The 24,585-nt window shown below is 45.3% G+C and overlaps 25 non-coding genes across 25 annotated transcripts; all 25 read left to right on the top strand.

Annotated features, from left to right (window-relative positions):
• The first annotated feature begins 348 nt into the window (after nucleotides 1-348).
• Nucleotides 349-463, top strand: LOC146774849 (U5 spliceosomal RNA). The gene has a single exon (XR_014973717.1). It is a non-coding gene; the product is annotated as a U5 spliceosomal RNA (small nuclear RNA).
• Nucleotides 464-1,351: 888 nt separating this feature from the next.
• LOC146774848 (U5 spliceosomal RNA) lies at nucleotides 1,352-1,466 on the top strand. The gene has a single exon (XR_014972893.1). It is a non-coding gene; the product is annotated as a U5 spliceosomal RNA (small nuclear RNA).
• Nucleotides 1,467-2,318: 852 nt separating this feature from the next.
• Nucleotides 2,319-2,433, top strand: LOC146774847 (U5 spliceosomal RNA). Its single transcript, XR_014974512.1, has one exon. It is a non-coding gene; the product is annotated as a U5 spliceosomal RNA (small nuclear RNA).
• An 888-nt stretch (nucleotides 2,434-3,321) lies between these two features.
• LOC146774846 (U5 spliceosomal RNA) lies at nucleotides 3,322-3,436 on the top strand. Its single transcript, XR_014974492.1, has one exon. It is a non-coding gene; the product is annotated as a U5 spliceosomal RNA (small nuclear RNA).
• Nucleotides 3,437-4,288: 852 nt separating this feature from the next.
• Nucleotides 4,289-4,403, top strand: LOC146774845 (U5 spliceosomal RNA). The gene has a single exon (XR_014973664.1). It is a non-coding gene; the product is annotated as a U5 spliceosomal RNA (small nuclear RNA).
• An 888-nt stretch (nucleotides 4,404-5,291) lies between these two features.
• LOC146774844 (U5 spliceosomal RNA) lies at nucleotides 5,292-5,406 on the top strand. Its single transcript, XR_014972891.1, has one exon. It is a non-coding gene; the product is annotated as a U5 spliceosomal RNA (small nuclear RNA).
• An 852-nt stretch (nucleotides 5,407-6,258) lies between these two features.
• On the top strand, nucleotides 6,259-6,373 carry LOC146774843 (U5 spliceosomal RNA). The gene has a single exon (XR_014973716.1). It is a non-coding gene; the product is annotated as a U5 spliceosomal RNA (small nuclear RNA).
• An 888-nt stretch (nucleotides 6,374-7,261) lies between these two features.
• On the top strand, nucleotides 7,262-7,376 carry LOC146774842 (U5 spliceosomal RNA). Its single transcript, XR_014972890.1, has one exon. It is a non-coding gene; the product is annotated as a U5 spliceosomal RNA (small nuclear RNA).
• Nucleotides 7,377-8,228: 852 nt separating this feature from the next.
• LOC146774841 (U5 spliceosomal RNA) lies at nucleotides 8,229-8,343 on the top strand. Its single transcript, XR_014974511.1, has one exon. It is a non-coding gene; the product is annotated as a U5 spliceosomal RNA (small nuclear RNA).
• Nucleotides 8,344-9,231: 888 nt separating this feature from the next.
• On the top strand, nucleotides 9,232-9,346 carry LOC146774840 (U5 spliceosomal RNA). The gene has a single exon (XR_014974490.1). It is a non-coding gene; the product is annotated as a U5 spliceosomal RNA (small nuclear RNA).
• An 852-nt stretch (nucleotides 9,347-10,198) lies between these two features.
• LOC146774839 (U5 spliceosomal RNA) lies at nucleotides 10,199-10,313 on the top strand. Its single transcript, XR_014973663.1, has one exon. It is a non-coding gene; the product is annotated as a U5 spliceosomal RNA (small nuclear RNA).
• Nucleotides 10,314-11,201: 888 nt separating this feature from the next.
• Nucleotides 11,202-11,316, top strand: LOC146774838 (U5 spliceosomal RNA). Its single transcript, XR_014973807.1, has one exon. It is a non-coding gene; the product is annotated as a U5 spliceosomal RNA (small nuclear RNA).
• An 852-nt stretch (nucleotides 11,317-12,168) lies between these two features.
• LOC146774837 (U5 spliceosomal RNA) lies at nucleotides 12,169-12,283 on the top strand. The gene has a single exon (XR_014973662.1). It is a non-coding gene; the product is annotated as a U5 spliceosomal RNA (small nuclear RNA).
• Nucleotides 12,284-13,135: 852 nt separating this feature from the next.
• LOC146774836 (U5 spliceosomal RNA) lies at nucleotides 13,136-13,250 on the top strand. Its single transcript, XR_014974155.1, has one exon. It is a non-coding gene; the product is annotated as a U5 spliceosomal RNA (small nuclear RNA).
• Nucleotides 13,251-14,138: 888 nt separating this feature from the next.
• Nucleotides 14,139-14,253, top strand: LOC146774835 (U5 spliceosomal RNA). The gene has a single exon (XR_014972889.1). It is a non-coding gene; the product is annotated as a U5 spliceosomal RNA (small nuclear RNA).
• An 852-nt stretch (nucleotides 14,254-15,105) lies between these two features.
• LOC146774834 (U5 spliceosomal RNA) lies at nucleotides 15,106-15,220 on the top strand. The gene has a single exon (XR_014974434.1). It is a non-coding gene; the product is annotated as a U5 spliceosomal RNA (small nuclear RNA).
• Nucleotides 15,221-16,072: 852 nt separating this feature from the next.
• On the top strand, nucleotides 16,073-16,187 carry LOC146774833 (U5 spliceosomal RNA). Its single transcript, XR_014973661.1, has one exon. It is a non-coding gene; the product is annotated as a U5 spliceosomal RNA (small nuclear RNA).
• An 888-nt stretch (nucleotides 16,188-17,075) lies between these two features.
• On the top strand, nucleotides 17,076-17,190 carry LOC146774832 (U5 spliceosomal RNA). Its single transcript, XR_014972888.1, has one exon. It is a non-coding gene; the product is annotated as a U5 spliceosomal RNA (small nuclear RNA).
• An 852-nt stretch (nucleotides 17,191-18,042) lies between these two features.
• Nucleotides 18,043-18,157, top strand: LOC146774831 (U5 spliceosomal RNA). Its single transcript, XR_014973714.1, has one exon. It is a non-coding gene; the product is annotated as a U5 spliceosomal RNA (small nuclear RNA).
• Nucleotides 18,158-19,045: 888 nt separating this feature from the next.
• LOC146774830 (U5 spliceosomal RNA) lies at nucleotides 19,046-19,160 on the top strand. The gene has a single exon (XR_014972887.1). It is a non-coding gene; the product is annotated as a U5 spliceosomal RNA (small nuclear RNA).
• An 852-nt stretch (nucleotides 19,161-20,012) lies between these two features.
• LOC146774829 (U5 spliceosomal RNA) lies at nucleotides 20,013-20,127 on the top strand. Its single transcript, XR_014974510.1, has one exon. It is a non-coding gene; the product is annotated as a U5 spliceosomal RNA (small nuclear RNA).
• Nucleotides 20,128-21,015: 888 nt separating this feature from the next.
• On the top strand, nucleotides 21,016-21,130 carry LOC146774828 (U5 spliceosomal RNA). The gene has a single exon (XR_014974489.1). It is a non-coding gene; the product is annotated as a U5 spliceosomal RNA (small nuclear RNA).
• Nucleotides 21,131-21,982: 852 nt separating this feature from the next.
• Nucleotides 21,983-22,097, top strand: LOC146774827 (U5 spliceosomal RNA). Its single transcript, XR_014972886.1, has one exon. It is a non-coding gene; the product is annotated as a U5 spliceosomal RNA (small nuclear RNA).
• An 852-nt stretch (nucleotides 22,098-22,949) lies between these two features.
• On the top strand, nucleotides 22,950-23,064 carry LOC146774826 (U5 spliceosomal RNA). Its single transcript, XR_014972885.1, has one exon. It is a non-coding gene; the product is annotated as a U5 spliceosomal RNA (small nuclear RNA).
• Nucleotides 23,065-23,916: 852 nt separating this feature from the next.
• LOC146774825 (U5 spliceosomal RNA) lies at nucleotides 23,917-24,031 on the top strand. The gene has a single exon (XR_014974509.1). It is a non-coding gene; the product is annotated as a U5 spliceosomal RNA (small nuclear RNA).
• The last annotated feature ends 554 nt before the right edge of the window (nucleotides 24,032-24,585 follow it).

The following is a 24,585-nucleotide window of genomic DNA, read 5'->3' as shown; positions in this document are numbered from 1 at the left end:
ATGTGTAGAGCGTGTTGAAAGCGTAAAATGGCTAGGGGACAAAAGGCCTACAGTGCCACTTAACTAAAAGCCTGATTCACATTTCCTGTTCCCCTTCCCCAGCAGCCCCGACAACTCCTAATGAGCTGAGGTGAGTCCAAAAGAAATTTGCATATTCCCAGACATACACATGTGAACAGTCCACCTTTTTGTACCTTGAGCAGAGACTTTGAAATGTTGGCCTGTTTTGCCCACCGGCCTGGTTCTCGCCCTCTTTCTTAGAGCCTGAAAATACCTTTCAGGTCCTCACCCTCGCAATGACAGGGTCTTTGATGTGCCGCCACTTACCCTAGAGAGCTATATTGTCACTTACTCTGGTTTCTCTTCAAAACGAAAAAATCTTTTGCCTTTTACTAAAGATTTCCGTGGAGAGGAACATTTAAGAGTTTATTTAATTTTTTTAAGCCTTGCCACAGGTGAGGCTGTTTATCATTTGTTTAAAAGAAAAGCATTAGAAGTTGGGGAATATCCAGCAATTGTCTGCTGCTTTTTTGGGGGACATGAGTTTGGTGTTTTATTCCTGAGCTCTCTGCTTGCTCATTTGCATAAACAGAGTGCAGGAGAGGTGCCTCATGGGAAAGAGCTTGTGCAGTGCATGAGATTGCTTTTCTTGACTGACTTGAAACTACACGATCGCAGGCAGTATATTTTCTTATCTCCCAAAGATCCTGCTGCCAGATCCCAGAGGTCACCCTCCTTTTTAAAGGTGGGACCAAGACTCATGCTGTGCTTTTCATAGGGCTTGCCCGTTATTTGTGCCCGTTGGAGGTGCCCTGAGAGGTCGCCAATCCTGAGTCCGCTTCCTCTCAGGTAGACTTGAAGGGGCACGTCAGACTTGTTTCACGTGTCTCCAGCCTAGACAGATATATCCTTCTATATTCAGGTTTAATGAAAGTACGTGTGAAAAAGGCACATACGGTGCATGGCTATGTGTAGAGCACAGTGGTGGCTCTGAGCATATCGATTGGAGGGATGGTGTTGAAAGCGTAAAATGGCTAGGGGACAAAAGGCCTACAGTGCCACTTAACTAAAAGCCTGATTCACATTTCCTGTTCCCCTTCCCCAGCAGCCCCGACAACTCCTAATGAGCTGAGGTGAGTACAAAAGAAATTTGCATATTCCCAGATATACACATGTGAACAGTCCACCTTTTTGTACCTTGAGCAGAGACTTTGAAATGTTGGCCTGTTTTGCCCACCGGCCTGGTTCTCGCCCTCTTTCTTAGAGCCTGAAAATACCTTTCAGGTCCTCACCCTCGCAATGACAGGGTCTTTGATGTGCCGCCACTTACCCTAGAGAGCTATATTGTCACTTACTCTGGTTTCTCTTCAAAACGAAAAAATCTTTCGCCTTTTACTAAAGATTTCCGTGGAGAGGAACATTTAAGAGTTTATTCAATTTTTTTAAGCCTTGCCACAGGTGAGGCTGTTTATCATTTGTTTAAAAGAAAAGCATTAGAAGTTGGGGAATATCCAGCAATTGTCTGCTGCTTTTTTGGGGGACATAAGTTTGGTGTTTTATTCCTGAGCTCTCTGCTTGCTCATTTGCATAAACAGAGTGCAGGAGAGGTGCCTCATGGGAAAGAGCTTGTGCAGTGCATGAGATTGCTTTTCTTGACTGACTTGAAACTTCACGATCGCAGGCAGTATATTTTCTTATCTCCCAAAGATCCTGCTGCCAGATCCCAGAGGTCACCCTCCTTTTTAAAGGTGGGACCAAGACTCATGCTGTGCTTTTCATAGGGCTTGCCCGTTATTTGTGCCCGTTCGAGGTGCCCTGAGAGGTCGCCAATCCTGAGTCAGCTTCCTCTCAGGTAGACTTGAAGGGGCACGTCAGACTTGTTTCACGTGTCTCCAGCCTAGACAGATATATCCTTCTATATTCAGGTTTAATGAAAGTACGTGTGAAAAAGGCACATACGGTGCATGGCTATGTGTAGAGCGTGTTGAAAGCATAAAATGGCTAGGGGACAAAAGGCCTACAGTGCCACTTAACTAAAAGCCTGATTCACATTTCCTGTTCCCCTTCCCCAGCAGCCCCGACAACTCCTAATGAGCTGAGGTGAGTACAAAAGAAATTTGCATATTCCCAGACATACACATGTGAACAGTCCACCTTTTTGTACCTTGAGCAGAGACTTTGAAATGTTGGCCTGTTTTGCCCACCGGCCTGGTTCTCGCCCTCTTTCTTAGAGCCTGAAAATACCTTTCAGGTCCTCACCCTCGCAATGACAGGGTCTTTGATGTGGCGCCACTTACCCTAGAGAGCTATATTGTCACTTACTCTGGTTTCTCTTCAAAACGAAAATATTTTTCGCCTTTTACTAAAGATTTCCGTGGAGAGGAACATTTAAGAGTTTATTCAATTTTTTTAAGCCTTGCCACAGGTGAGGCTGTTTATCATTTGTTTAAAAGAAAAGCATTAGAAGTTGGGGAATATCCAGCAATTGTCTGCTGCTTTTTTGGGGGACATGAGTTTGGTGTTTTATTCCTGAGCTCTCTGCTTGCTCATTTGCATAAACAGAGTGCAGGAGAGGTGCCTCATGGGAAAGAGCTTGTGCAGTGCATGAGATTGCTTTTCTTGACTGACTTGAAACTACACGATCGCAGGCAGTATATTTTCTTATCTCCCAAAGATCCTGCTGCCAGATCCCAGAGGTCACCCTCCTTTTTAAAGGTGGGACCAAGACTCATGCTGTGCTTTTCATAGGGCTTGCCCGTTATTTGTGCCCGTTGGAGGTGCCCTGAGAGGTCGCCAATCCTGAGTCCGCTTCCTCTCAGGTAGACTTGAAGGGGCACGTCAGACTTGTTTCACGTGTCTCCAGCCTAGACAGATATATCCTTCTATATTCAGGTTTAATGAAAGTACGTGTGAAAAAGGCACATACGGTGCATGGCTATGTGTAGAGCACAGTGGTGGCTCTGAGCATATCGATTGGAGGGATGGTGTTGAAAGCGTAAAATGGCTAGGGGACAAAAGGCCTACAGTGCCACTTAACTAAAAGCCTGATTCACATTTCCTGTTCCCCTTCCCCAGCAGCCCCGACAACTCCTAATGAGCTGAGGTGAGTACAAAAGAAATTTGCATATTCCCAGACATACACATGTGAACAGTCCACCTTTTTGTACCTTGAGCAGAGACTTTGAAATGTTGGCCTGTTTTGCCCACCGGCCTGGTTCTCGCCCTCTTTCTTAGAGCCTGAAAATACCTTTCAGGTCCTCACCCTCGCAATGACAGGGTCTTTGATGTGCCGCCACTTACCCTAGAGAGCTATATTGTCACTTACTCTGGTTTCTCTTCAAAACGAAAAAATCTTTTGCCTTTTACTAAAGTTTTCCGTGGAGAGGAACATTTAAGAGTTTATTCAATTTTTTTAAGCCTTGCCACAGGTGAGGCTGTTTATCATTTGTTTAAAAGAAAAGCATTAGAAGTTGGGGAATATCCAGCAATTGTCTGCTGCTTTTTTGGGGGACATAAGTTTGGTGTTTTATTCCTGAGCTCTCTGCTTGCTCTTTTGCATAAACAGAGTGCAGGAGAGGTGCCTCATGGGAAAGAGCTTGTGCAGTGCATGAGATTGCTTTTCTTGACTGACTTGAAACTTCACGATCGCAGGCAGTATATTTTCTTATCTCCCAAAGATCCTGCTGCCAGATCCCAGAGGTCACCCTCCTTTTTAAAGGTGGGACCAAGACTCATGCTGTGCTTTTCATAGGGCTTGCCCGTTATTTGTGCCCGTTCGAGGTGCCCTGAGAGGTCGCCAATCCTGAGTCAGTTTCCTCTCAGGTAGACTTGAAGGGGCACGTCAGACTTGTTTCACGTGTCTCCAGCCTAGACAGATATATCCTTCTATATTCAGGTTTAATGAAAGTACGTGTGAAAAAGGCACATACGGTGCATGGCTATGTGTAGAGCGTGTTGAAAGCGTAAAATGGCTAGGGGACAAAAGGCCTACAGTGCCACTTAACTAAAAGCCTGATTCACATTTCCTGTTCCCCTTCCCCAGCAGCCCCGACAACTCCTAATGAGCTGAGGTGAGTACAAAAGAAATTTGCATATTCCCAGACATACACATGTGAACAGTCCACCTTTTTGTACCTTGAGCAGAGACTTTGAAATGTTGGCCTGTTTTGCCCACCGGCCTGGTTCTCGCCCTCTTTCTTAGAGCCTGAAAATACCTTTCAGGTCCTCTCCCTCGCAATGACAGGGTCTTTGATGTGCCGCCACTTACCCTAGAGAGCTATATTGTCACTTACTCTGGTTTCTCTTCAAAACGAAAAAATCTTTTGCCTTTTACTAAAGATTTCCGTGGAGAGGAACATTTAAGAGTTTATTCAATTTTTTTAAGCCTTGCCACAGGTGAGGCTGTTTATCATTTGTTTAAAAGAAAAGCATTAGAAGTTGGGGAATATCCAGCAATTGTCTGCTGCTTTTTTGGGGGACATGAGTTTGGTGTTTTATTCCTGAGCTCTCTGCTTGCTCATTTGCATAAACAGAGTGCAGGAGAGGTGCCTCATGGGAAAGAGCTTGTGCAGTGCATGAGATTGCTTTTCTTGACTGACTTGAAACTACACGATCGCAGGCAGTATATTTTCTTATCTCCCAAAGATCCTGCTGCCAGATCCCAGAGGTCACCCTCCTTTTTAAAGGTGGGACCAAGACTCATGCTGTGCTTTTCATAGGGCTTGCCCGTTATTTGTGCCCGTTGGAGGTGCTCTGAGAGGTCGCCAATCCTGAGTCCGCTTCCTCTCAGGTAGACTTGAAGGGGCACGTCAGACTTGTTTCACGTGTCTCCAGCCTAGACAGATATATCCTTCTATATTCAGGTTTAATGAAAGTACGTGTGAAAAAGGCACATACGGTGCATGGCTATGTGTAGAGCACAGTGGTGGCTCTGAGCATATCGATTGGAGGGATGGTGTTGAAAGCGTAAAATGGCTAGGGGACAAAAGGCCTACAGTGCCACTTAACTAAAAGCCTGATTCACATTTCCTGTTCCCCTTCCCCAGCAGCCCCGACAACTCCTAATGAGCTGAGGTGAGTACAAAAGAAATTTGCATATTCCCAGACATACACATGTGAACAGTCCACCTTTTTGTACCTTGAGCAGAGACTTTGAAATGTTGGCCTGTTTTGCCCACCGGCCTGGTTCTCGCCCTCTTTCTTAGAGCCTGAAAATACCTTTCAGGTCCTCACCCTCGCAATGACAGGGTCTTTGATGTGCCGCCACTTACCCTAGAGAGCTATATTGTCACTTACTCTGGTTTCTCTTCAAAACGAAAAAATCTTTCGCCTTTTACTAAAGATTTCCGTGGAGAGGAACATTTAAGAGTTTATTCAATTTTTTTAAGCCTTGCCACAGGTGAGGCTGTTTATCATTTGTTTAAAAGAAAAGCATTACAAGTTGGGGAATATCCAGCAATTGTCTGCTGCTTTTTTGGGGGACATGAGTTTGGTGTTTTATCCCTGAGCTCTCTGCTTGCTCATTTGCATAAACAGAGTGCAGGAGAGGTGCCTCATGGGAAAGAGCTTGTGCAGTGCATGAGATTGCTTTTCTTGACTGACTTGAAACTTCACGATCGCAGGCAGTATATTTTCTTATCTCCCAAAGATCCTGCTGCCAGATCCCAGAGGTCACCCTCCTTTTTAAAGGTGGGACCAAGACTCATGCTGTGCTTTTCATAGGGCTTGCCCGTTATTTGTGCCCGTTAGAGGTGCCCTGAGAGGTCGCCAATCCTGAGTCAGCTTCCTCTCAGGTAGACTTGAAGGGGCACGTCAGACTTGTTTCACGTGTCTCCAGCCTAGACAGATATATCCTTCTATATTCAGGTTTAATGAAAGTACGTGTGAAAAAGGCACATACGGTGCATGGCTATGTGTAGAGCGTGTTGAAAGCGTAAAATGGCTAGGGGACAAAAGGCCTACAGTGCCACTTAACTAAAAGCCTGATTCACATTTCCTGTTCCCCTTCCCCAGCAGCCCCGACAACTCCTAATGAGCTGAGGTGAGTCCAAAAGAAATTTGCATATTCCCAGACATACACATGTGAACAGTCCACCTTTTTGTACCTTGAGCAGAGACTTTGAAATGTTGGCCTGTTTTGCCCACCGGCCTGGTTCTCGCCCTCTTTCTTAGAGCCTGAAAATACCTTTCAGGTCCTCACCCTCGCAATGACAGGGTCTTTGATGTGCCGCCACTTACCCTAGAGAGCTATATTGTCACTTACTCTGGTTTCTCTTCAAAACGAAAAAATCTTTTGCCTTTTACTAAAGATTTCCGTGGAGAGGAACATTTAAGAGTTTATTTAATTTTTTTAAGCCTTGCCACAGGTGAGGCTGTTTATCATTTGTTTAAAAGAAAAGCATTAGAAGTTGGGGAATATCCAGCAATTGTCTGCTGCTTTTTTGGGGGACATGAGTTTGGTGTTTTATTCCTGAGCTCTCTGCTTGCTCATTTGCATAAACAGAGTGCAGGAGAGGTGCCTCATGGGAAAGAGCTTGTGCAGTGCATGAGATTGCTTTTCTTGACTGACTTGAAACTACACGATCGCAGGCAGTATATTTTCTTATCTCCCAAAGATCCTGCTGCCAGATCCCAGAGGTCACCCTCCTTTTTAAAGGTGGGACCAAGACTCATGCTGTGCTTTTCATAGGGCTTGCCCGTTATTTGTGCCCGTTGGAGGTGCCCTGAGAGGTCGCCAATCCTGAGTCCGCTTCCTCTCAGGTAGACTTGAAGGGGCACGTCAGACTTGTTTCACGTGTCTCCAGCCTAGACAGATATATCCTTCTATATTCAGGTTTAATGAAAGTACGTGTGAAAAAGGCACATACGGTGCATGGCTATGTGTAGAGCACAGTGGTGGCTCTGAGCATATCGATTGGAGGGATGGTGTTGAAAGCGTAAAATGGCTAGGGGACAAAAGGCCTACAGTGCCACTTAACTAAAAGCCTGATTCACATTTCCTGTTCCCCTTCCCCAGCAGCCCCGACAACTCCTAATGAGCTGAGGTGAGTACAAAAGAAATTTGCATATTCCCAGATATACACATGTGAACAGTCCACCTTTTTGTACCTTGAGCAGAGACTTTGAAATGTTGGCCTGTTTTGCCCACCGGCCTGGTTCTCGCCCTCTTTCTTAGAGCCTGAAAATACCTTTCAGGTCCTCACCCTCGCAATGACAGGGTCTTTGATGTGCCGCCACTTACCCTAGAGAGCTATATTGTCACTTACTCTGGTTTCTCTTCAAAACGAAAAAATCTTTCGCCTTTTACTAAAGATTTCCGTGGAGAGGAACATTTAAGAGTTTATTCAATTTTTTTAAGCCTTGCCACAGGTGAGGCTGTTTATCATTTGTTTAAAAGAAAAGCATTAGAAGTTGGGGAATATCCAGCAATTGTCTGCTGCTTTTTTGGGGGACATAAGTTTGGTGTTTTATTCCTGAGCTCTCTGCTTGCTCATTTGCATAAACAGAGTGCAGGAGAGGTGCCTCATGGGAAAGAGCTTGTGCAGTGCATGAGATTGCTTTTCTTGACTGACTTGAAACTTCACGATCGCAGGCAGTATATTTTCTTATCTCCCAAAGATCCTGCTGCCAGATCCCAGAGGTCACCCTCCTTTTTAAAGGTGGGACCAAGACTCATGCTGTGCTTTTCATAGGGCTTGCCCGTTATTTGTGCCCGTTCGAGGTGCCCTGAGAGGTCGCCAATCCTGAGTCAGCTTCCTCTCAGGTAGACTTGAAGGGGCACGTCAGACTTGTTTCACGTGTCTCCAGCCTAGACAGATATATCCTTCTATATTCAGGTTTAATGAAAGTACGTGTGAAAAAGGCACATACGGTGCATGGCTATGTGTAGAGCGTGTTGAAAGCATAAAATGGCTAGGGGACAAAAGGCCTACAGTGCCACTTAACTAAAAGCCTGATTCACATTTCCTGTTCCCCTTCCCCAGCAGCCCCGACAACTCCTAATGAGCTGAGGTGAGTACAAAAGAAATTTGCATATTCCCAGACATACACATGTGAACAGTCCACCTTTTTGTACCTTGAGCAGAGACTTTGAAATGTTGGCCTGTTTTGCCCACCGGCCTGGTTCTCGCCCTCTTTCTTAGAGCCTGAAAATACCTTTCAGGTCCTCACCCTCGCAATGACAGGGTCTTTGATGTGGCGCCACTTACCCTAGAGAGCTATATTGTCACTTACTCTGGTTTCTCTTCAAAACGAAAATATTTTTCGCCTTTTACTAAAGATTTCCGTGGAGAGGAACATTTAAGAGTTTATTCAATTTTTTTAAGCCTTGCCACAGGTGAGGCTGTTTATCATTTGTTTAAAAGAAAAGCATTAGAAGTTGGGGAATATCCAGCAATTGTCTGCTGCTTTTTTGGGGGACATGAGTTTGGTGTTTTATTCCTGAGCTCTCTGCTTGCTCATTTGCATAAACAGAGTGCAGGAGAGGTGCCTCATGGGAAAGAGCTTGTGCAGTGCATGAGATTGCTTTTCTTGACTGACTTGAAACTACACGATCGCAGGCAGTATATTTTCTTATCTCCCAAAGATCCTGCTGCCAGATCCCAGAGGTCACCCTCCTTTTTAAAGGTGGGACCAAGACTCATGCTGTGCTTTTCATAGGGCTTGCCCGTTATTTGTGCCCGTTGGAGGTGCCCTGAGAGGTCGCCAATCCTGAGTCCGCTTCCTCTCAGGTAGACTTGAAGGGGCACGTCAGACTTGTTTCACGTGTCTCCAGCCTAGACAGATATATCCTTCTATATTCAGGTTTAATGAAAGTACGTGTGAAAAAGGCACATACGGTGCATGGCTATGTGTAGAGCACAGTGGTGGCTCTGAGCATATCGATTGGAGGGATGGTGTTGAAAGCGTAAAATGGCTAGGGGACAAAAGGCCTACAGTGCCACTTAACTAAAAGCCTGATTCACATTTCCTGTTCCCCTTCCCCAGCAGCCCCGACAACTCCTAATGAGCTGAGGTGAGTACAAAAGAAATTTGCATATTCCCAGACATACACATGTGAACAGTCCACCTTTTTGTACCTTGAGCAGAGACTTTGAAATGTTGGCCTGTTTTGCCCACCGGCCTGGTTCTCGCCCTCTTTCTTAGAGCCTGAAAATACCTTTCAGGTCCTCACCCTCGCAATGACAGGGTCTTTGATGTGCCGCCACTTACCCTAGAGAGCTATATTGTCACTTACTCTGGTTTCTCTTCAAAACGAAAAAATCTTTTGCCTTTTACTAAAGTTTTCCGTGGAGAGGAACATTTAAGAGTTTATTCAATTTTTTTAAGCCTTGCCACAGGTGAGGCTGTTTATCATTTGTTTAAAAGAAAAGCATTAGAAGTTGGGGAATATCCAGCAATTGTCTGCTGCTTTTTTGGGGGACATAAGTTTGGTGTTTTATTCCTGAGCTCTCTGCTTGCTCTTTTGCATAAACAGAGTGCAGGAGAGGTGCCTCATGGGAAAGAGCTTGTGCAGTGCATGAGATTGCTTTTCTTGACTGACTTGAAACTTCACGATCGCAGGCAGTATATTTTCTTATCTCCCAAAGATCCTGCTGCCAGATCCCAGAGGTCACCCTCCTTTTTAAAGGTGGGACCAAGACTCATGCTGTGCTTTTCATAGGGCTTGCCCGTTATTTGTGCCCGTTCGAGGTGCCCTGAGAGGTCGCCAATCCTGAGTCAGTTTCCTCTCAGGTAGACTTGAAGGGGCACGTCAGACTTGTTTCACGTGTCTCCAGCCTAGACAGATATATCCTTCTATATTCAGGTTTAATGAAAGTACGTGTGAAAAAGGCACATACGGTGCATGGCTATGTGTAGAGCGTGTTGAAAGCGTAAAATGGCTAGGGGACAAAAGGCCTACAGTGCCACTTAACTAAAAGCCTGATTCACATTTCCTGTTCCCCTTCCCCAGCAGCCCCGACAACTCCTAATGAGCTGAGGTGAGTACAAAAGAAATTTGCATATTCCCAGACATACACATGTGAACAGTCCACCTTTTTGTACCTTGAGCAGAGACTTTGAAATGTTGGCCTGTTTTGCCCACCGGCCTGGTTCTCGCCCTCTTTCTTAGAGCCTGAAAATACCTTTCAGGTCCTCTCCCTCGCAATGACAGGGTCTTTGATGTGCCGCCACTTACCCTAGAGAGCTATATTGTCACTTACTCTGGTTTCTCTTCAAAACGAAAAAATCTTTTGCCTTTTACTAAAGATTTCCGTGGAGAGGAACATTTAAGAGTTTATTCAATTTTTTTAAGCCTTGCCACAGGTGAGGCTGTTTATCATTTGTTTAAAAGAAAAGCATTAGAAGTTGGGGAATATCCAGCAATTGTCTGCTGCTTTTTTGGGGGACATGAGTTTGGTGTTTTATTCCTGAGCTCTCTGCTTGCTCATTTGCATAAACAGAGTGCAGGAGAGGTGCCTCATGGGAAAGAGCTTGTGCAGTGCATGAGATTGCTTTTCTTGACTGACTTGAAACTACACGATCGCAGGCAGTATATTTTCTTATCTCCCAAAGATCCTGCTGCCAGATCCCAGAGGTCACCCTCCTTTTTAAAGGTGGGACCAAGACTCATGCTGTGCTTTTCATAGGGCTTGCCCGTTATTTGTGCCCGTTGGAGGTGCTCTGAGAGGTCGCCAATCCTGAGTCCGCTTCCTCTCAGGTAGACTTGAAGGGGCACGTCAGACTTGTTTCACGTGTCTCCAGCCTAGACAGATATATCCTTCTATATTCAGGTTTAATGAAAGTACGTGTGAAAAAGGCACATACGGTGCATGGCTATGTGTAGAGCACAGTGGTGGCTCTGAGCATATCGATTGGAGGGATGGTGTTGAAAGCGTAAAATGGCTAGGGGACAAAAGGCCTACAGTGCCACTTAACTAAAAGCCTGATTCACATTTCCTGTTCCCCTTCCCCAGCAGCCCCGACAACTCCTAATGAGCTGAGGTGAGTACAAAAGAAATTTGCATATTCCCAGACATACACATGTGAACAGTCCACCTTTTTGTACCTTGAGCAGAGACTTTGAAATGTTGGCCTGTTTTGCCCACCGGCCTGGTTCTCGCCCTCTTTCTTAGAGCCTGAAAATACCTTTCAGGTCCTCACCCTCGCAATGACAGGGTCTTTGATGTGCCGCCACTTACCCTAGAGAGCTATATTGTCACTTACTCTGGTTTTTCTTCAAAACGAAAAAATCTTTCGCCTTTTACTAAAGATTTCCGTGGAGAGGAACATTTAAGAGTTTATTCAATTTTTTTAAGCCTTGCCACAGGTGAGGCTGTTTATCATTTGTTTAAAAGAAAAGCATTAGAAGTTGGGGAATATCCAGCAATTGTCTGCTGCTGTTTTGGGGGACATAAGTTTGGTGTTTTATCTCTGAGCTCTCTGCTTGCTCATTTGCATAAACAGAGTGCAGGAGAGGTGCCTCATGGGAAAGAGCTTGTGCAGTGCATGAGATTGCTTTTCTTGACTGACTTGAAACTTCACGATCGCAGGCAGTATATTTTCTTATCTCCCAAAGATCCTGCTGCCAGATCCCAGAGGTCACCCTCCTTTTTAAAGGTGGGACCAAGACTCATGCTGTGCTTTTCATAGGGCTTGCCCGTTATTTGTGCCCGTTCGAGGTGCCCTGAGAGGTCGCCAATCCTGAGTCAGCTTCCTCTCAGGTAGACTTGAAGGGGCACGTCAGACTTGTTTCACGTGTCTCCAGCCTAGACAGATATATCCTTCTATATTCAGGTTTAATGAAAGTACGTGTGAAAAAGGCACTTACGGTGCATGGCTATGTGTAGAGCGTGTTGAAAGCGTAAAATGGCTAGGGGACAAAAGGCCTACAGTGCCACTTAACTAAAAGCCTGATTCACATTTCCTGTTCCCCTTCCCCAGCAGCCCCGACAACTCCTAATGAGCTGAGGTGAGTACAAAAGAAATTTGCATATTCCCAGACATACACATGTGAACAGTCCACCTTTTTGTACCTTGAGCAGAGACTTTGAAATGTTGGCCTGTTTTGCCCACCGGCCTGGTTCTCGCCCTCTTTCTTAGAGCCTGAAAATACCTTTCAGGTCCTCACCCTCGCAATGACAGGGTCTTTGATGTGCCGCCACTTACCCTAGAGAGCTATATTGTCACTTACTCTGGTTTCTCTTCAAAACGAAAAAATCTTTTGCCTTTTACTAAAGATTTCCGTGGAGAGGAACATTTAAGAGTTTATTCAATTTTTTTAAGCCTTGCCACAGGTGAGGCTGTTTATCATTTGTTTAAAAGAAAAGCATTAGAAGTTGGGGAATATCCAGCAATTGTCTGCTGCTTTTTTGGGGGACATGAGTTTGGTGTTTTATTCCTGAGCGCTCTGCTTGCTCATTTGCATAAACAGAGTGCAGGAGAGGTGCCTCATGGGAAAGAGCTTGTGCAGTGCATGAGATTGCTTTTCTTGACTGACTTGAAACTTCACGATCGCAGGCAGTATATTTTCTTATCTCCCAAAGATCCTGCTGCCAGATCCCAGAGGTCACCCTCCTTTTTAAAGGTGGGACCAAGACTCATGTTGTGCTTTTCATAGGGCTTGCCCGTTATTTGTGCCCGTTAGAGGTGCCCTGAGAGGTCGCCAATCCTGAGTCAGCTTCCTCTCAGGTAGACTTGAAGGGGCACGTCAGACTTGTTTCACGTGTCTCCAGCCTAGACAGATATATCCTTCTATATTCAGGTTTAATGAAAGTACGTGTGAAAAAGGCACATACGGTGCATGGCTATGTGTAGAGCGTGTTGAAAGCGTAAAATGGCTAGGGGACAAAAGGCCTACAGTGCCACTTAACTAAAAGCCTGATTCACATTTGCTGTTCCCCTTCCCCAGCAGCCCCGACAACTCCTAATGAGCTGAGGTGAGTACAAAAGAAATTTGCATATTCCCAGACATACACATGTGAACAGTCCACCTTTTTGTACCTTGAGCAGAGACTTTGAAATGTTGGCCTGTTTTGCCCACCGGCCTGGTTCTCGCCCTCTTTCTTAGAGCCTGAAAATACCTTTCAGGTCCTCACCCTCGCAATGACAGGGTCTTTGATGTGCCGCCACTTACCCTAGAGAGCTATATTGTCACTTACTCTGGTTTCTCTTCAAAACGAAAAAATCTTTCGTCTTTTACTAAAGATTTCCGTGGAGAGGAACATTTAAGAGTTTATTCAATTTTTTTAAGCCTTGCCACAGGTGAGGCTGTTTATCATTTGTTTAAAAGAAAAGCATTAGAAGTTGGGGAATATCCAGCAATTGTCTGCTGCTTTTTTGGGGGACATGAGTTTGGTGTTTTATTCCTGAGCTCTCTGCTTGCTCATTTGCATAAACAGAGTGCAGGAGAGGTGCCTCATGGGAAAGAGCTTGTGCAGTGCATGAGATTGCTTTTCTTGACTGACATGAAACTTCACGATCGCAGGCAGTATATTTTCTTATCTCCCAAAGATCCTGCTGCCAGATCCCAGAGGTCACCCTCCTTTTTAAAGGTGGGACCAAGACTCATGCTGTGCTTTTCATAGGGCTTGCCCGTTATTTGTGCCCGTTGGAGGTGCCCTGAGAGGTCGCCAATCCTGAGTCCGCTTCCTCTCAGGTAGACTTGAAGGGGCACGTCAGACTTGTTTCACGTGTCTCCAGCCTAGACAGATATATCCTTCTATATTCAGGTTTAATGAAAGTACGTGTGAAAAAGGCACATACGGTGCATGGCTATGTGTAGAGCACAGTGGTGGCTCTGAGCATATCGATTGGAGGGATGGTGTTGAAAGCGTAAAATGGCTAGGGGACAAAAGGCCTACAGTGCCACTTAACTAAAAGCCTGATTCACATTTCCTGTTCCCCTTCCCCAGCAGCCCCGACAACTCCTAATGAGCTGAGGTGAGTACAAAAGAAATTTGCATATTCCCAGACATACACATGTGAACAGTCCACCTTTTTGTACCTTGAGCAGAGACTTTGAAATGTTGGCCTGTTTTGCCCACCGGCCTGGTTCTCGCCCTCTTTCTTAGAGCCTGAAAATACCTTTCAGGTCCTCACCCTCGCAATGACAGGGTCTTTGATGTGCCGCCACTTACCCTAGAGAGCTATATTGTCACTTACTCTGGTTTCTCTTCAAAACGAAAAAATCTTTCGCCTTTTACTAAAGATTTCCGTGGAGAGGAACATTTAAGAGTTTATTCAATTTTTTTAAGCCTTGCCACAGGTGAGGCTGTTTATCATTTGTTTAAAAGAAAAGCATTAGAAGTTGGGGAATATCCAGCAATTGTCTGCTGCTTTTTTGGGGGACATGAGTTTGGTGTTTTATTCCTGAGCTCTCTGCTTGCTCATTTGCATAAACAGAGTGCAGGAGAGGTGCCTCATGGGAAAGAGCTTGTGCAGTGCATGAGATTGCTTTTCTTGACTGACTTGAAACTTCACGATCGCAGGCAGTATATTTTCTTATCTCCCAAAGATCCTGCTGCCAGATCCCAGAGGTCACCCTCCTTTTTAAAGGTGGGACCAAGACTCATGCTGTGCTTTTCATAGGGCTTGCCCGTTATTTGTGCCCGTTCGAGGTGCCCTGAGAGGTCGCCAATCCTGAGTCAGCTTCCTCTCAGGTAGACTTGAAGGGGCACGTCAGACTTGTTTCACGTGTCTCCAGCCTAGACAGATATATCCTTCTATATTCAGGTTTCATGAAAGTACGTGTGAAAAAGGCACATACGGTGCATGGCTATGTGTAGAGCGTGTTGAAAGCGTAAAATGGCTAGGGGACAAAAGGCCTACAGTGCCACTTAACTAAAAGCCTGATTCACATTTCCTGTTCCCCTTCCCCAGCAGCCCCGACAACTCCTAATGAGCTGAGGTGAGTACAAAAGAAATTTGCATATTCCCAGACATACACATGTGAACAGTCCACCTTTTTGTACCTTGAGCAGAGACTTTGAAATGTTGGCCTGTTTTGCCCACCGGCCTGGTTCTCGCCCTCTTTCTTAGAGCCTGAAAATACCTTTCAGGTCCTCACCCTCGCAATGACAGGGTCTTTGATGTGCCGCCACTTACCCTAGCGAGCTATATTGTCACTTACTCTGGTTTCTCTTCAAAACGAAAAAATCTTTCGCCTTTTACTGAAGATTTCCGTGGAGAGGAACATTTAAGAGTTTATTCAATTTTTTTAAGCCTTGCCACAGGTGAGGCTGTTTATCATTTGTTTAAAAGAAAAGCATTAGAAGTTGGGGAATATCCAGCAATTGTCTGCTGCTTTTTTGGGGGCCATGAGTTTGGTGTTTTATTCCTGAGCTCTCTGCTTGCTCATTTGCATAAACAGAGTGCAGGAGAGGTGCCTCATGGGAAAGAGCTTGTGCAGTGCATGAGATTGCTTTTCTTGACTGACTTGAAACTTCACGATCGCAGGCAGTATATTTTCTTATCTCCCAAAGATCCTGCTGCCAGATCCCAGAGGTCACCCTCCTTTTTAAAGGTGGGACCAAGACTCATGCTGTGCTTTTCATAGGGCTTGCCCGTTATTTGTGCCCGTTCGAGGTGCCCTGAGAGGTCGCCAATCCTGAGTCAGCTTCCTCTCAGGTAGACTTGAAGGGGCACGTCAGACTTGTTTCACGTGTCTCCAGCCTAGACAGATATATCCTTCTATATTCAGGTTTAATGAAAGTACGTGTGAAAAAGGCACATACGGTGCATGGCTATGTGTAGAGCGTGTTGAAAGCGTAAAATGGCTAGGGGACAAAAGGCCTACAGTGCCACTTAACTAAAAGCCTGATTCACATTTCCTGTTCCCCTTCCCCAGCAGCCCCGACAACTCCTAATGAGCTGAGGTGAGTACAAAAGAAATTTGCATATTCCCAGACATACACATGTGAACAGTCCACCTTTTTGTACCTTGAGCAGAGACTTTGAAATGTTGGCCTGTTTTGCCCACCGGCCTGGTTCTCGCCCTCTTTCTTAGAGCCTGAAAATACCTTTCAGGTCCTCACCCTCGCAATGACAGGGTCTTTGATGTGCCGCCACTTACCCTAGAGAGCTATATTGTCACTTACTCTGGTTTCTCTTCAAAACGAAAAAATCTTTTGCCTTTTACTAAAGATTTCCGTGGAGAGGAACATTTAAGAGTTTATTCAATTTTTTTAAGCCTTGCCACAGGTGAGGCTGTTTATCATTTGTTTAAAAGAAAAGCATTAGAAGTTGGGGAATATCCAGCAATTGTCTGCTGCTTTTTTGGGGGACATGAGTTTGGTGTTTTATTCCTGAGCTCTCTGCTTGCTCATTTGCATAAACAGAGTGCAGGAGAGGTGCCTCATGGGAAAGAGCTTGTGCAGTGCATGAGAATGCTTTTCTTGACTGACTTGAAACTTCACGATCGCAGGCAGTATATTTTCTTATCTCCCAAAGATCCTGCTGCCAGATCCCAGAGGTCACCCTCCTTTTTAAAGGTGGGACCAAGACTCATGCTGTGCTTTTCATAGGGCTTGCCCGTTATTTGTGCCCGTTAGAGGTGCCCTGAGAGGTCGCCAATCCTGAGTCCGCTTCCTCTCAGGTAGACTTGAAGGGGCACGTCAGACTTGTTTCACGTGTCTCCAGCCTAGACAGATATATCCTTCTATATTCAGGTTTAATGAAAGTACGTGTGAAAAAGGCACATACGGTGCATGGCTATGTGTAGAGCACAGTGGTGGCTCTGAGCATATCGATTGGAGGGATGGTGTTGAAAGCGTAAAATGGCTAGGGGACAAAAGGCCTACAGTGCCACTTAACTAAAAGCCTGATTCACATTTCCTGTTCCCCTTCCCCAGCAGCCCCGACAACTCCTAATGAGCTGAGGTGAGTACAAAAGAAATTTGCATATTCCCAGACATACACATGTGAACAGTCCACCTTTTTGTACCTTGAGCAGAGACTTTGAAATGTTGGCCTGTTTTGCCCACCGGCCTGGTTCTCGCCCTCTTTCTTAGAGCCTGAAAATACCTTTCAGGTCCTCACCCTCGCAATGACAGGGTCTTTGATGTGCCGCCACTTACCCTAGAGAGCTATATTGTCACTTACTCTGGTTTCTCTTCAAAACGAAAAAATCTTTCGCCTTTTACTAAAGATTTCCGTGGAGAGGAACATTTAAGAGTTTATTCAATTTTTTTAAGCCTTGCCACAGGTGAGGCTGTTTATCATTTGTTTAAAAGAAAAGCATTACAAGTTGGGGAATATCCAGCAATTGTCTGCTGCTTTTTTGGGGGACATGAGTTTGGTGTTTTATCCCTGAGCTCTCTGCTTGCTCATTTGCATAAACAGAGTGCAGGAGAGGTGCCTCATGGGAAAGAGCTTGTGCAGTGCATGAGATTGCTTTTCTTGACTGACTTGAAACTTCACGATCGCAGGCAGTATATTTTCTTATCTCCCAAAGATCCTGCTGCCAGATCCCAGAGGTCACCCTCCTTTTTAAAGGTGGGACCAAGACTCATGCTGTGCTTTTCATAGGGCTTGCCCGTTATTTGTGCCCGTTAGAGGTGCCCTGAGAGGTCGCCAATCCTGAGTCAGCTTCCTCTCAGGTAGACTTGAAGGGGCACGTCAGACTTGTTTCACGTGTCTCCAGCCTAGACAGATATATCCTTCTATATTCAGGTTTCATGAAAGTACGTGTGAAAAAGGCACATACGGTGCATGGCTATGTGTAGAGCGTGTTGAAAGCGTAAAATGGCTAGGGGACAAAAGGCCTACAGTGCCACTTAACTAAAAGCCTGATTCACATTTCCTGTTCCCCTTCCCCAGCAGCCCCGACAACTCCTAATGAGCTGAGGTGAGTCCAAAAGAAATTTGCATATTCCCAGACATACACATGTGAACAGTCCACCTTTTTGTACCTTGAGCAGAGACTTTGAAATGTTGGCCTGTTTTGCCCACCGGCCTGGTTCTCGCCCTCTTTCTTAGAGCCTGAAAATACCTTTCAGGTCCTCACCCTCGCAATGACAGGGTCTTTGATGTGCCGCCACTTACCCTAGAGAGCTATATTGTCACTTACTCTGGTTTCTCTTCAAAACGAAAAAATCTTTTGCCTTTTACTAAAGATTTCCGTGGAGAGGAACATTTAAGAGTTTATTTAATTTTTTTAAGCCTTGCCACAGGTGAGGCTGTTTATCATTTGTTTAAAAGAAAAGCATTAGAAGTTGGGGAATATCCAGCAATTGTCTGCTGCTTTTTTGGGGGACATGAGTTTGGTGTTTTATTCCTGAGCTCTCTGCTTGCTCATTTGCATAAACAGAGTGCAGGAGAGGTGCCTCATGGGAAAGAGCTTGTGCAGTGCATGAGATTGCTTTTCTTGACTGACTTGAAACTACACGATCGCAGGCAGTATATTTTCTTATCTCCCAAAGATCCTGCTGCCAGATCCCAGAGGTCACCCTCCTTTTTAAAGGTGGGACCAAGACTCATGCTGTGCTTTTCATAGGGCTTGCCCGTTATTTGTGCCCGTTGGAGGTGCCCTGAGAGGTCGCCAATCCTGAGTCCGCTTCCTCTCAGGTAGACTTGAAGGGGCACGTCAGACTTGTTTCACGTGTCTCCAGCCTAGACAGATATATCCTTCTATATTCAGGTTTAATGAAAGTACGTGTGAAAAAGGCACATACGGTGCATGGCTATGTGTAGAGCACAGTGGTGGCTCTGAGCATATCGATTGGAGGGATGGTGTTGAAAGCGTAAAATGGCTAGGGGACAAAAGGCCTACAGTGCCACTTAACTAAAAGCCTGATTCACATTTCCTGTTCCCCTTCCCCAGCAGCCCCGACAACTCCTAATGAGCTGAGGTGAGTACAAAAGAAATTTGCATATTCCCAGATATACACATGTGAACAGTCCACCTTTTTGTACCTTGAGCAGAGACTTTGAAATGTTGGCCTGTTTTGCCCACCGGCCTGGTTCTCGCCCTCTTTCTTAGAGCCTGAAAATACCTTTCAGGTCCTCACCCTCGCAATGACAGGGTCTTTGATGTGCCGCCACTTACCCTAGAGAGCTATATTGTCACTTACTCTGGTTTCTCTTCAAAACGAAAAAATCTTTCGCCTTTTACTAAAGATTTCCGTGGAGAGGAACATTTAAGAGTTTATTCAATTTTTTTAAGCCTTGCCACAGGTGAGGCTGTTTATCATTTGTTTAAAAGAAAAGCATTAGAAGTTGGGGAATATCCAGCAATTGTCTGCTGCTTTTTTGGGGGACATAAGTTTGGTGTTTTATTCCTGAGCTCTCTGCTTGCTCATTTGCATAAACAGAGTGCAGGAGAGGTGCCTCATGGGAAAGAGCTTGTGCAGTGCATGAGATTGCTTTTCTTGACTGACTTGAAACTTCACGATCGCAGGCAGTATATTTTCTTATCTCCCAAAGATCCTGCTGCCAGATCCCAGAGGTCACCCTCCTTTTTAAAGGTGGGACCAAGACTCATGCTGTGCTTTTCATAGGGCTTGCCCGTTATTTGTGCCCGTTGGAGGTGCCCTGAGAGGTCGCCAATCCTGAGTCAGCTTCCTCTCAGGTAGACTTGAAGGGGCACGTCAGACTTGTTTCACGTGTCTCCAGCCTAGACAGATATATCCTTCTATATTCAGGTTTAATGAAAGTACGTGTGAAAAAGGCACATACGGTGCATGGCTATGTGTAGAGCGTGTTGAAAGCATAAAATGGCTAGGGGACAAAAGGCCTACAGTGCCACTTAACTAAAAGCCTGATTCACATTTCCTGTTCCCCTTCCCCAGCAGCCCCGACAACTCCTAATGAGCTGAGGTGAGTACAAAAGAAATTTGCATATTCCCAGACATACACATGTGAACAGTCCACCTTTTTGTACCTTGAGCAGAGACTTTGAAATGTTGGCCTGTTTTGCCCACCGGCCTGGTTCTCGCCCTCTTTCTTAGAGCCTGAAAATACCTTTCAGGTCCTCACCCTCGCAATGACAGGGTCTTTGATGTGGCGCCACTTACCCTAGAGAGCTATATTGTCACTTACTCTGGTTTCTCTTCAAAACGAAAATATTTTTCGCCTTTTACTAAAGATTTCCGTGGAGAGGAACATTTAAGAGTTTATTCAATTTTTTTAAGCCTTGCCACAGGTGAGGCTGTTTATCATTTGTTTAAAAGAAAAGCATTAGAAGTTGGGGAATATCCAGCAATTGTCTGCTGCTTTTTTGGGGGACATGAGTTTGGTGTTTTATTCCTGAGCTCTCTGCTTGCTCATTTGCATAAACAGAGTGCAGGAGAGGTGCCTCATGGGAAAGAGCTTGTGCAGTGCATGAGATTGCTTTTCTTGACTGACTTGAAACTACACGATCGCAGGCAGTATATTTTCTTATCTCCCAAAGATCCTGCTGCCAGATCCCAGAGGTCACCCTCCTTTTTAAAGGTGGGACCAAGACTCATGCTGTGCTTTTCATAGGGCTTGCCCGTTATTTGTGCCCGTTGGAGGTGCCCTGAGAGGTCGCCAATCCTGAGTCCGCTTCCTCTCAGGTAGACTTGAAGGGGCACGTCAGACTTGTTTCACGTGTCTCCAGCCTAGACAGATATATCCTTCTATATTCAGGTTTAATGAAAGTACGTGTGAAAAAGGCACATACGGTGCATGGCTATGTGTAGAGCACAGTGGTGGCTCTGAGCATATCGATTGGAGGGATGGTGTTGAAAGCGTAAAATGGCTAGGGGACAAAAGGCCTACAGTGCCACTTAACTAAAAGCCTGATTCACATTTCCTGTTCCCCTTCCCCAGCAGCCCCGACAACTCCTAATGAGCTGAGGTGAGTACAAAAGAAATTTGCATATTCCCAGACATACACATGTGAACAGTCCACCTTTTTGTACCTTGAGCAGAGACTTTGAAATGTTGGCCTGTTTTGCCCACCGGCCTGGTTCTCGCCCTCTTTCTTAGAGCCTGAAAATACCTTTCAGGTCCTCACCCTCGCAATGACAGGGTCTTTGATGTGCCGCCACTTACCCTAGAGAGCTATATTGTCACTTACTCTGGTTTCTCTTCAAAACGAAAAAATCTTTTGCCTTTTACTAAAGTTTTCCGTGGAGAGGAACATTTAAGAGTTTATTCAATTTTTTTAAGCCTTGCCACAGGTGAGGCTGTTTATCATTTGTTTAAAAGAAAAGCATTAGAAGTTGGGGAATATCCAGCAATTGTCTGCTGCTTTTTTGGGGGACATAAGTTTGGTGTTTTATTCCTGAGCTCTCTGCTTGCTCTTTTGCATAAACAGAGTGCAGGAGAGGTGCCTCATGGGAAAGAGCTTGTGCAGTGCATGAGATTGCTTTTCTTGACTGACTTGAAACTTCACGATCGCAGGCAGTATATTTTCTTATCTCCCAAAGATCCTGCTGCCAGATCCCAGAGGTCACCCTCCTTTTTAAAGGTGGGACCAAGACTCATGCTGTGCTTTTCATAGGGCTTGCCCGTTATTTGTGCCCGTTCGAGGTGCCCTGAGAGGTCGCCAATCCTGAGTCAGCTTCCTCTCAGGTAGACTTGAAGGGGCACGTCAGACTTGTTTCACGTGTCTCCAGCCTAGACAGATATATCCTTCTATATTCAGGTTTAATGAAAGTACGTGTGAAAAAGGCACATACGGTGCATGGCTATGTGTAGAGCGTGTTGAAAGCGTAAAATGGCTAGGGGACAAAAGGCCTACAGTGCCACTTAACTAAAAGCCTGATTCACATTTCCTGTTCCCCTTCCCCAGCAGCCCCGACAACTCCTAATGAGCTGAGGTGAGTACAAAAGAAATTTGCATATTCCCAGACATACACATGTGAACAGTCCACCTTTTTGTACCTTGAGCAGAGACTTTGAAATGTTGGCCTGTTTTGCCCACCGGCCTGGTTCTTGCCCTCTTTCTTAGAGCCTGAAAATACCTTTCAGGTCCTCACCCTCGCAATGACAGGGTCTTTGATGTGCCGCCACTTACCCTAGAGAGCTATATTGTCACTTACTCTGGTTTCTCTTCAAAACGAAAAAATCTTTCGCCTTTTACTAAAGATTTCCGTGGAGAGGAACATTTAAGAGTTTATTCAATTTTTTTAAGCCTTGCCACAGGTGAGGCTGTTTATCATTTGTTTAAAAGAAAAGCATTAGAAGTTGGGGAATATCCAGCAATTGTCTGCTGCTTTTTTGGGGGACATAAGTTTGGTGTTTTATTCCTGAGCTCTCTGCTTGCTCATTTGCATAAACAGAGTGCAGGAGAGGTGCCTCATGGGAAAGAGCTTGTGCAGTGCATGAGATTGCTTTTCTTGACTGACTTGAAACTTCACGATCGCAGGCAGTATATTTTCTTATCTCCCAAAGATCCTGCTGCCAGATCCCAGAGGTCACCCTCCTTTTTAAAGGTGGGACCAAGACTCATGCTGTGCTTTTCATAGGGCTTGCCCGTTATTTGTGCCCGTTATTTGTGCCCTGAGAGGTCGCCAATCCTGAGTCAGCTTCCTCTCAGGTAGACTTGAAGGGGCACGTCAGACTTGTTTCACGTGTCTCCAGCCTAGACAGATATATCCTTCTATATTCAGGTTTAATGAAAGTACGTGTGAAAAAGGCACATACGGTGCATGGCTATGTGTAGAGCGTGTTGAAAGCGTAAAATGGCTAGGGGACAAAAGGCCTACAGTGCCACTTAACTAAAAGCCTGATTCACATTTCCTGTTCCCCTTCCCCAGCAGCCCCGACAACTCCTAATGAGCTGAGGTGAGTACAAAAGAAATTTGCATATTCCCAGACATACACATGTGAACAGTCCACCTTTTTGTACCTTGAGCAGAGACTTTGAAATGTTGGCCTGTTTTGCCCACCGGCCTGGTTCTCGCCCTCTTTCTTAGAGCCTGAAAATACCTTTCAGGTCCTCACCCTCGCAATGACAGGGTCTTTGATGTGCCGCCACTTACCCTAGAGAGCTATATTGTCACTTACTCTGGTTTCTCTTCAAAACGAAAAAATCTTTCGCCTTTTACTAAAGATTTCCGTGGAGAGGAACATTTAAGAGTTTATTCAATTTTTTTAAGCCTTGCCACAGGTGAGGCTGTTTATCATTTGTTTAAAAGAAAAGCATTAGAAGTTGGGGAATATCCAGCAATTGTCTGCTGCTTTTTTGGGGGACATAAGTTTGGTGTTTTATTCCTGAGCTCTCTGCTTGCTCATTTGCATAAACAGAGTGCAGGAGAGGTGCCTCATGGGAAAGAGCTTGTGCAGTGCATGAGATTGCTTTTCTTGACTGACTTGAAACTTCACGATCGCAGGCAGTATATTTTCTTATCTCCCAAAGATCCTGCTGCCAGATCCCAGAGGTCACCCTCCTTTTTAAAGGTGGGACCAAGACTCATGCTGTGCTTTTCATAGGGCTTGCCCGTTATTTGTGCCCGTTCGAGGTGCCCTGAGAGGTCGCCAATCCTGAGTCAGCTTCCTCTCAGGTAGACTTGAAGGGGCACGTCAGACTTGTTTCACGTGTCTCCAGCCTAGACAGATATATCCTTCTATATTCAGGTTTAATGAAAGTACGTGTGAAAAAGGCACATACGGTGCATGGCTATGTGTAGAGCGTGTTGAAAGCATAAAATGGCTAGGGGACAAAAGGCCTACAGTGCCACTTAACTAAAAGCCTGATTCACATTTCCTGTTCCCCTTCCCCAGCAGCCCCGACAACTCCTAATGAGCTGAGGTGAGTACAAAAGAAATTTGCATATTCCCAGACATACACATGTGAACAGTCCACCTTTTTGTACCTTGAGCAGAGACTTTGAAATGTTGGCCTGTTTTGCCCACCGGCCTGGTTCTCGCCCTCTTTCTTAGAGCCTGAAAATACCTTTCAGGTCCTCACCCTCGCAATGACAGGGTCTTTGATGTGGCGCCACTTACCCTAGAGAGCTATATTGTCACTTACTCTGGTTTCTCTTCAAAACGAAAATATTTTTCGCCTTTTACTAAAGATTTCCGTGGAGAGGAACATTTAAGAGTTTATTCAATTTTTTTAAGCCTTGCCACAGGTGAGGCTGTTTATCATTTGTTTAAAAGAAAAGCATTAGAAGTTGGGGAATATCCAGCAATTGTCTGCTGCTTTTTTGGGGGACATGAGTTTGGTGTTTTATTCCTGAGCTCTCTGCTTGCTCATTTGCATAAACAGAGTGCAGGAGAGGTGCCTCATGGGAAAGAGCTTGTGCAGTGCATGAGATTGCTTTTCTTGACTGACTTGAAACTACACGATCGCAGGCAGTATATTTTCTTATCTCCCAAAGATCCTGCTGCCAGATCCCAGAGGTCACCCTCCTTTTTAAAGGTGGGACCAAGACTCATGCTGTGCTTTTCATAGGGCTTGCCCGTTATTTGTGCCCGTTGGAGGTGCCCTGAGAGGTCGCCAATCCTGAGTCCGCTTCCTCTCAGGTAGACTTGAAGGGGCACGTCAGACTTGTTTCACGTGTCTCCAGCCTAGACAGATATATCCTTCTATATTCAGGTTTAATGAAAGTACGTGTGAAAAAGGCACATACGGTGCATGGCTATGTGTAGAGCACAGTGGTGGCTCTGAGCATATCGATTGGAGGGATGGTG

The sequence above is a fragment of the Triturus cristatus genome, chromosome 12 (genome assembly GCF_964204655.1).
Source record: "Triturus cristatus chromosome 12, aTriCri1.1, whole genome shotgun sequence".
Lineage (NCBI taxonomy): Eukaryota > Metazoa > Chordata > Amphibia > Caudata > Salamandridae > Triturus > Triturus cristatus.
Note: the sequence above shows the minus strand (reverse complement) of the source record. Positions and strands in the feature narration are given on the sequence as shown.